The sequence below is a fragment of the Rosa rugosa genome, chromosome 5 (genome assembly GCF_958449725.1).
Source record: "Rosa rugosa chromosome 5, drRosRugo1.1, whole genome shotgun sequence".
Classification (NCBI taxonomy): domain Eukaryota; kingdom Viridiplantae; phylum Streptophyta; class Magnoliopsida; order Rosales; family Rosaceae; genus Rosa; species Rosa rugosa.
Genome location: NC_084824.1, coordinates 30,445,704 through 30,452,904, shown reverse-complemented (window position 1 = coordinate 30,452,904; position 7,201 = coordinate 30,445,704). Strand labels below are relative to the sequence as shown.

Sequence of the window (7,201 nt, the reverse complement as noted above, 5' to 3'; positions counted from 1 at the left end):
AGTGTATTCATGATCACGAGTACACTTACTCGCTGCTTTCATGTCATACTATGGCAGACAGACTAGAGCTCTAACTGAATTGTAACTGACACCCGGCCAAGGTTCAATCTTACGATAATATTGCCTCAGTCACCACTTGTGACAAAATCCGTAGATCAAAACATTTAAAAGTTGTCCTATCTGACTCAAATGTTACGCTTTGACTCCCTTACACTTCCTCACAAAATATTAACAATTACATGACATAATGTAATTACTCAAGATAATAAATCATCAATTAAATCATTCATTGCCACACCATCCAAATATATATCCACGTAAATATATATATACGTGATCATTCACTCAGGAATAACCACTAATACCAACTATAGTTCAAATGCAATAAAACAAGAAATTCATTTTATATTTTAAATACATTTTACTTACCTATGGACCGTAGTTGAGCAAGTCCATATAATTTAAAACAAATATCTATTGTCATAAAACAGTTCCCACAAATTCACTATTGAATACAAATCACTGAATTTCGGTTCGTAAATGAACCATGTGCGATTTACTCAGCTCAAAATTCCCGCTGTGTCTTCAATTTAACACAATTCACAAACGAACTTGCCCACCCAAGTAAGACCGTCAATCACCTAATCAAACATGACCTTAACTTAGCCAATAACTCAAAAACATACTCAAACAACAATCCAACGGTCGGATCGAAATTAAATGATGATCCAACGGTCAGATCCTCACAGATCGCCTTTAGGATAATCCACCAAGAATCATCATGAAGATCCGACGGTCGGATCTTTTTGAAATCGTCCTTACTAATGATAACGCTAAAAGCAAGTGCTTAATTTAACCCTAAAAATATCATTATTAGCATAAGCAAGTAGGGATCGATCTAATCCGGGGATTGAGGGTACACCTGTAATTGTAAAAATAAATAATTAATTAGTAAAAGTAAAAAGTATTATTTACAAAAAGTACATATACAAATAACGAAATAAAAGGGGGGTTTAAGAATTAGAGTTTTGAAAATTAAAATAAATAAAAGAAAGAAAATATAAAAACACATATACAAAGGTGGAACCAAGGAACAAAGATCAAAACTAATTCCATGTAATCAAATTCGATTCAAACCCTATAATTGATCATCTAAGTCATGAGAAAGGAGTTGATCATGTGAAATATTCGAAAGCAAATAATTTTCCATTTTTTTACTTTTCAATGCTAATTAACCTAAGTGAAAGCACAAAGATTAATCCTATCAAACATGTAATCAAACCCTAGAAAGCTAGTCAATCATGACATGTTTAACGCATGAAACACATAGAAGGGCTATCAACTCAAGTGTGCAACTTAGTATGAAAAAGTCCCCCTAATTGCAATCCTCTTTAATTAAATTCAGTTTTTGTCCAAAACCTTTACTACTTCGATTCAAGTTACACAAAACAAAAAGTTGATTTCATGTTCTTAAATCTAGCACCATTCATATCAAAACCCTAAGTGTTTCGAACCATATAAGATTAAATTACAAAAGATATCTATAAAGCAAATTTAATTAAACAAACTCACATAAGCAACTCTCGAATTACAATAATAGAATCTGAAAACTTTATTTAAACATAGAAATTGGGCTTAAACTTCGCCCTAAACGTTAGGTTAACTAGAAACAAGTTCATACGAAATCAAACAAGGAAACCAAAAAGGTTACAAGGAAAAGGAACGAATTACACCGTGAGTGGAGATGGAGATGGAGAGCTAGATGGTTGGATCTTGAATCTTGGAAGCAAGCCTTCAAGGTGGATGATGGAGGATATGATCTTCACGGCTCCTTCTTCTTCTTCCTCTCCTTGCTTGAAAACGCAGAACTTTGCAACTAGAGAATGGAGAGAATTTTTCTGAATGAAGAGGTGTTGTGGTGTTGTTGTTGTCGTGTTGTTGTTGTTAAAACATCTAGCATAGGGGGGTTTATATAGGGGAAGGCAAGGCTTCATGAATTTAATTTCCAAGGAATTTTCTGGTTGCACCACACAGCTCCAACCAATGAATTAATGCCACGTCAGCTCTGTCATGTCATTCAACCAATCAGGAAGCTACAAAATCAATCCCTAATTTTTCCAAATATATTATTGCTGATTTTCCCAAGATTTTATCTGATTTTTCTCTTAATTTTCGGCCAAAATAATCTTGAGTGAAAATAGGAATGAATCGGGACTTGTTTTGGACCTTTTCTCCCTTAAATCTCTCCATGGCTTTATCCTTAACATCCTCCCCTTGATTTTCTCTTGATTTCTACATTAAAATTGCAGATTTTATTCTCTAATTTCAGCCAACATATCTTGAGGGAATTAAGGAACGAATCTGGACTTGTTTTGAGCCTTTTCTTGTTGCACAATCCCTTGAAACTCTCCCTTGATTTTCTCAACGTAATCTCCTTGATTTCCACATTATCTCCATCATTTCCCATGCAAAAATCAGATTTAATCTCCCATAATATCTTCAAGCCATGTAGCCTCCTAATGCCTTCAGGTTTCCTAGCCTCATCAGGATTCCTGCGTTGACTAGGATTCCTAGTTGGACCAGGAAAACTCCATTTCTTCATTTCAGCTCATTTCCTTGTCATTTATTCCAATGTACCTAGAAAATAGAAACTTTTATTAAAATTACTAAAAATAGAAACTTTCTAAAGATGGAAACTTTCCTAATCAAGACGGATTTATTTAAGGAAATAACTAAGTAAATATGAGGAAATAACAGTTAAAACGTCGCATTAAAATGCTCCTATCAACTAACACCTCCATAAATTTATACGAAAATCCTACGGTCAGATTCTCACGAATCGCCTTCCAAATCACTATTTCATAATTATACGAAGATCCAACGGTCGAATCTTCGCCCGTGACCCCACAAAGTCATCGGGACAGTCATACGATCAACATATCAAACTACAAGTCCATCAGACGGTCCGATCTTCACAAATCACAAATCGAACGATCGAAACGTAAAAATTCATAACTTAATCATACGATATCTAAAAATTGCGTAGAATATATCGAAATGATCATATTGAAGTATAGAATCTAAAAATGCACAGAAACTGTTCTTGTGACCCCCGGAGGTGGCCGGAAAGGGTCGCCGGAGTTAATGGCAGAGCCGCCGCCGACCACCACCAATGGTGTCGGGGCCGGGCTGCTCTTCTTCATCTCATCAAGTTTAACAAAAAACTCTAAAGGCATGCTATTAGAAAACATAGGAAGGGGTCGAAAATTACCGCAATCAGTCACGGTGGCTGGAATTTTTTTTCAGAAACCGACGAGCTCGAGTTTGACGTAAAAACCTCCACCACTCGCCTCGATCCCTTCTGGAGACTTGTTCATAAACTCAAGGCGAGTTCACCAGGCCAAGAATCACAAGGAATGGTGGAGAAATATCGTTAGTACACCAATGTGAAGACAACAAACACCTTGAATACTTTCTCCACCTGATTAGTCTAAGTTTCATTAATTTTTTGTCTTTTCTCTAATCTTTTATGATATCAACCTTTTTTGATACCCAACATGTTCATTGTAGTTGTTGAATGTGATTTTTTTTTTTTCAATTGTGATACTTCGAACCCTAATAGCAATAAAAATGATTTATAAAACCCTAAAACTCAAATATTGTGGTCTAACCCTAAGACCTTGAACCATGTTTAAAGGTGCTTCCTGAGGCCATTGGAATCGTTCAGCCAAATTAAGGATGTGAATTGACTGAGATTGAGGACCCGAAAAGATGACCCGCACCGTAGCCTAAAATTTTCGTATTCATCGTATTTCTCCCGGGTTGGTTTCGCGATGGAGGTCCAGAAAAGATGACCCGCCTGTTTCATTTCATTCGAATTTCCTCTCTTTCCCTATATTCCATACCAACTTAGCCTCCGCCTAGAGAGAGGAAGCTTCCACCTTTCAAATCAAACTCGGAGAAATCAAGGTATATATCAGTTGCTATGGTTTAAGTTTCAATCTTTTTAGTACTGGTCCGTGAATTTTGGTGTTTGGGTATGGTCAGTTTGCTAATTTCTATCATTCTATCACTGTATCTTATGTTTATTTGAACTGGGTGAATGCATTCAAGGAGAAAAATGTCAACTCTTTGTCTCTGTTTAGTCAAAATGGTAAAATTTAGAGCCAAATGCACTTTAACTTGCTGAGACTTTGGAACATTGATTCTTAGTTTTGTTGAACTCAAAGTTGTGGGTATGTAAAGTGCAGATATATGCTTTCTGCTCTGTGTTTATTGTGTTCTGTAAGTAGTGAATTATATGAATTAGCAAAAAAATATTTTGGTTTTTTGTTAGTTGTTGTTGTTTAAAGGTCTAGGTTATAGTTCAAGAGGTTGATTCTTACTGGGTTTGAAAAAATGCCTTAAAATAACTTCATTAATTTTTTGAGTAACTAGCACTTTTATTGCAATACGCCTCTATCCTGGTGTGACCTTGATTTCATAGGCCATATTTTTCGCTATACATTCTATCTTTGTTTTCATTGTGGAGGTCCTGTAGAAAAATAGCTTGACACAGGTAATTGGTAAAGATCCCCTGAGATTATGAGTTTGCTTGGTTTGAGCATCGAAATGTCAAACTCTAAGTTCAAGAATGTAACTTTTTCTATGATTTCAGGACGACGAAATGAAGAAATCGAAGAGGACGAGACGTTTTGGATTATGAGGTTAATTGATCAGCTTGATGGGTGACCAGAGCTAGCTAGCGAGTAGTATCCCACAGGCCATTATACTCTAGTAAAATATGATCCTGCATTCATAATGCATTTGCTTCAAAGTGTGTGAGATATGATACTCTAGTAAATTGGAGTTAAAGCCTTTATACTCTAGCATGCTATTCTAAAAGTACATTTGCTTCAAATTTTGATTGCAGGTCAGACTCAACCGCCATTCTTCAATTGCGTCACTGATTTGGTTTCAGGTTTTCTCATTTACAGGAATAAGAAACGTCTTTTTCTTTGTTCATTCTGTTTGTTCAGTTTATTTGGTTGCATTCTTTTATTTACTTTGCTATTCAATTTATGTGTTCCATATTGATTTTGAATATCCTTTTGGACTTATTTTGGCACAATTTCTCATCCATATTTTAAAAGTGAAAGTAAGTATAAAGCATTAAGTTTCACTATACACAAGCAAGTCCAGCTTTTATTTGATTGGATGGGACTTGCACGACTTTGGGTTGGTTCAATGCTAATTATTTAGCATGCTTTGCAGGCAGTTAAGGTAATTAAATAAAAGTCACTTATGAAGCATTCTATTATTTAAAACTCTTATTAACTGGATGTTTTTTGAAGTGTAGGAAGGTGGTAAGCCTGTATCATTTATAGACAATTATGAAAATATGTATCAAGATGCAGATCATAAGTGGGTAAGTGAGGTTAAACGAGTGAGACATGTAAGTTTTCGATCAATATGATACATATAAATTCTATAAATATAAACTATAGAAGATTTAGAGTTCAAGTCCATGCTTAATATCCTTGCGTTTACATAGTTGTTAAGCATACTACACTAGTTGAAATTTATGTACAATGCCTTTATATCTAGATTTTTATTTTGTACAAAAGGATGTTTGATGTATATGGACATGGTATGTACAATGCATTATATCTAGTATAGTCTGGATTTGTTAATTTGTTTGCTATATATATATAATCATATCACTTCTTTTTGTTGTAGGAGAAAATGAAGTAGAGTAGGAAAGATGTCAAGGCAAAGCTCATTGAAGAGGCACCAGAAGGTACTCCTATTGAGTCAACAGAAGTGACTTTGAATGATGAGATTGTAATTATGGTTGAGAGTGTGGGAGAAAAGGTGGCAAGGTTCACAGTGCAGGTGCTTTTCCTCACTTAGATATCTCGTATGCTTTTTCCATGGTAATATGCTCTATGTGGAATGAGATGAAAGGTAATCTACAAAAGCTTACATCCACTGTAAGTTGCTTGAAAATGTGAAGTTGAAATCTGTGTGGCGGGCAATATTTAGCAAATTAAATGGGGGTAACAACATCAATTGTGATGCTGATGATAACTTTGTACAAGGAACTGATGGTATTGAAGGCAGTGATGACTTCCCTGATATGGAGGGTTAGATTGATCCCTTGGGTTTCATCAAATATGTAGGAATTATCTTTTAAATATGCAGTTAAGGAACTAATTAGTCCTTAATCGATCATAGGATATTTTATTTTGAATCCTTTTGGAATTGCAATTATAGAAAAATTATATGTTGGTGACTACTCTCTAAATTTAATATAACTTCGTAGATTTTATAAGTCAATTGTATTTTCTGTATTTTCCTTCTATCTTATTATCAACATGTCTATATCACAAGCAGATATAAATAAAAGGATATATTAGCCCTGTCATAAGAAATTATTCATATGAGAGCAAAAATAGCCTCATAATAATAAATTATTCATATGAGAGAAAAACGGAGATATCTCTTCATTTGTATTCTATGAGGAAAAAAATTTCCTAGCATAATCTTAACTACAAGGAACATCCATTCCTTGCAATGTCTAATCTGCAAGGAAATGTGTTTCTCATATTTATTAATTTGTGAGGAATCTGAGTTCCTCGTAATTACTAATCTGTGAGGAATCTTTGTTCCTCGCAATTCTTAATCTGCGAGGAACATGCATTTCTCGCAATTACTAATTTGTGAGGAAACCGAAAGTCCTCACGTATAGTAATCCGTGAGGGGGTTTAAGCGAGGAAAATTTGTGACGCACGAATTTCCTCGCTCATTAGTTTATGCGAGGAATTCGGACATTTTGTGAGGAATTCCATTCGTCACATTTACCTGTGACTCTCCGAGATCAGTAAAGGGCTTTGTCATAGTTTTGTATGGGAATGCCAATACGATATGTACAAGAATTGTACCTACAATCTCCCCCTTTGGCATTCCTATACAAAACACATCTAATCCATGCAAACTCCCCCTCAACAAGTACAAGAGAGACATCACAATTCATCATCCATAATTTTCCTGAAACACTTATCACACAATTGGTAATGATACCACTGATTAAACAAAGCATGTAAATCCAACAGATCACACAACACATTGAACATCATATTTCTCCCCCCTTTTGAATAGGAATGACAAAGGCAACTTATGTAGCGGAAGCTATGTAAAAAGAGAATCACAAAGAGATGTT

General features: G+C 35.0%; 1 long non-coding RNA gene across 3 annotated transcripts; it reads left to right on the top strand.

Annotated features, from left to right (window-relative positions):
- Positions 1 to 3,679: 3,679 nt before the first annotated feature.
- LOC133710546 (uncharacterized) lies at positions 3,680 to 6,274 on the top strand. Of its 3 annotated transcripts, XR_009846734.1 has the most exons (4): positions 3,680 to 3,969; positions 4,658 to 4,820; positions 4,913 to 5,407; positions 5,719 to 6,274. It is a non-coding gene; the product is annotated as an uncharacterized LOC133710546 (long non-coding RNA). The 3 variants fall into 3 exon arrangements; XR_009846732.1 differs by having other exon boundaries at positions 4,658 to 5,407; XR_009846733.1 differs by having other exon boundaries at positions 4,658 to 5,434.
- The last annotated feature ends 927 nt before the right edge of the window (positions 6,275 to 7,201 follow it).